We start from the raw sequence: 2,187 nt of genomic DNA on the forward strand, positions 1-2,187 counted from the left end.
CCGGTACCCGCGCTCCCCTTTCTCTCGGTCCTCCGCAGGCCACGGACGCGTGGGGCCTGCCTGCGTGTGCGTGTGCGTGTGCGTCTCTCCCGTCGCTTTATGCGCGCCGCTGTCCTTCTCTTGTGCCTCTCTCCCCGTGCGCAGGCGAGAGGGGCTGGCTGAGACGGCGAAGAGAACGGCCACGGCAGCACAGCGGAGCAGGGGGACGGGGGAGGGGGTGAGTGCGCAACGGCGACGGCGCCCCCAAAGGATAGGGGGCTAGCCCTTCGACAGGAGTGCGTGCCTGCGTGTGTGTGCTTGTCTCTGTGCGCGTTGTGTCTTTATTATGTCTTCGCCTTTCTTGTGTCGCTTCTTTTGCTTTTCTTTGTTTCGATGCCTAATCACACCACCGAGTCCTCCAGACTCCCATGTGAAGAGTCCTTACCCCTTGCTACGGGATTCGGTGGCGTGGTGCAACTCGGGGCGAGGCATGGCATGCAGGCAGAGCACAGGGTCTCGAAGGGCCCTGACCCGCGGCTGGCCAGCATCCTCCCTGAGGTCGTCCGGCACTCACCGAGGCCACCGCCTGTTACCCACACGACTGACGTCACCGCTTCCGCCCTCGAGCAGGAGCCTGGACGCGCTGCCCGCCTGGGCCGAGGCATTCTTTTTTTTTCCGTGACGTTTGCACTTCTCCGATGGCCTCACGCACTGTACCGATGGCGATGTGCTGCAGGTGGGACCCTATATGGATACTGGCTGGATGAAGTGCCTTGTTGAGCGCACTAGCCACCGCTGACGTGGTTCCGTGCCACTGTGGAGACTGCTGCGTGCGCGACCTGCGCGGTGTTCCGGTCCCACAGAGCTCGGCGATCGTGTCGGAGGAAGGTGCCGCAGCGCTCAGAACAGGCGACATGATTGAGGGCTGCGGATGCCGCAGCTGCGTGGCCGACTGCGTCCTCTCGCGCTGGGTGAGGAGGAGGGTCTGATGAGGAGACGGCTTATGCTGCGGTCGCGGAGGGATACGTGGTCGGTGTCTGGCTGGACTGCTCGCCGTGGCTCTGCGTGCTGTGCAACGTTGGTGGAGTCGCGGGCTGGAAGGCGTCGCTTTCCCAGGGGTCCATGCCTGAAGGGCTCATGTCCTCAGCCGTGTTGGGCGCCGCTGGCGGGAGGGCCTACCGGCTGGGAGCTGTGCCAGTGGCGTGAAGCGTTACGCCCTGAAGCGATGCAGGTGGTGGCAGCACGGTTGGCTGGTGGCCCCCTGCAACGCCGCGCGACGTGCTAGGCATGTGCGAGTCGATGTGTGTGCAGGCCGCATGCAGATTGCAGGCACGTGTGGAGCTGTGAGACAGGCAGCGGGGCTGGTGACTCAGGCGACATGCTGGTTGAACGTCACTGTCAACCGTGACGAAGCTGGCGTCGCTCCCCCCACCAAGTGTTGCATGGGTAATGTTCCGGCGCAATGCGAAGGTCGTCTGCCTTGGAGGAAAAACTGTCGGGAAGCTGCGTGCGGCGTGAGCTAGACCTGTGGCAATGGAATGGCCAGAACTTTCTTGCGATGACTGCGGCTCAGTGCCGGAGTTGTGATGGCTCGTGCTCACTTATTTTTGGGGTTTCTCCAAGGTGCAAGGAGGCTGTCTTTCAATAACTTGCGTTTCTTATTTTTGTTGCTGGGTCGCCGATAGCCGGCCGCGTGCATGAAATGGGCGACACAGTATGCCGCCATGGCCTGCACGCGATGAAGCCGCGACGCCGCCAACCGTTTACGTGCGGCTGCACCTCAGAGAGGCGTCATCACGTTCTGTTTGAGGATTTTCAAGAGCTACGTGCCGCATCGGCGAACCAACGCGAATCGCTCTGCGTGAAGCGGGGGCGCGAGGTGTGCGGCGACGCTGTGGCGCTGGCGTGTGCGACCGTCGTCTGTGCCATCTCACCGTGGAGGGGTGCCCATCGCGTCGCTCAGCATGGCCGCCGCTGGGGTGCGGCGCCTCGGCCTGCGCATGATTGCCGTGCGCCGCCGCGAGCGGGCGCTCGCGTAGACGCAGCACGCCGTGGACGAGTTGTTTGCCGCGGTGCATGAATGCCGCGTCTCGGCGGGAAGGCGCACGGATGAGAAGCTGCTGAGGTCGGTGCGGCGCTGGGGGCGCACTGCGTTGCACGATCCCGCACAGGACGTGTGCGTGTTCCACCACAAGCTTTTCCACTCCG

Source organism: Leishmania donovani, chromosome 34 (genome assembly GCF_000227135.1).
Source record: "Leishmania donovani BPK282A1 complete genome, chromosome 34".
Classification (NCBI taxonomy): Eukaryota; Euglenozoa; class Kinetoplastea; order Trypanosomatida; family Trypanosomatidae; genus Leishmania; species Leishmania donovani.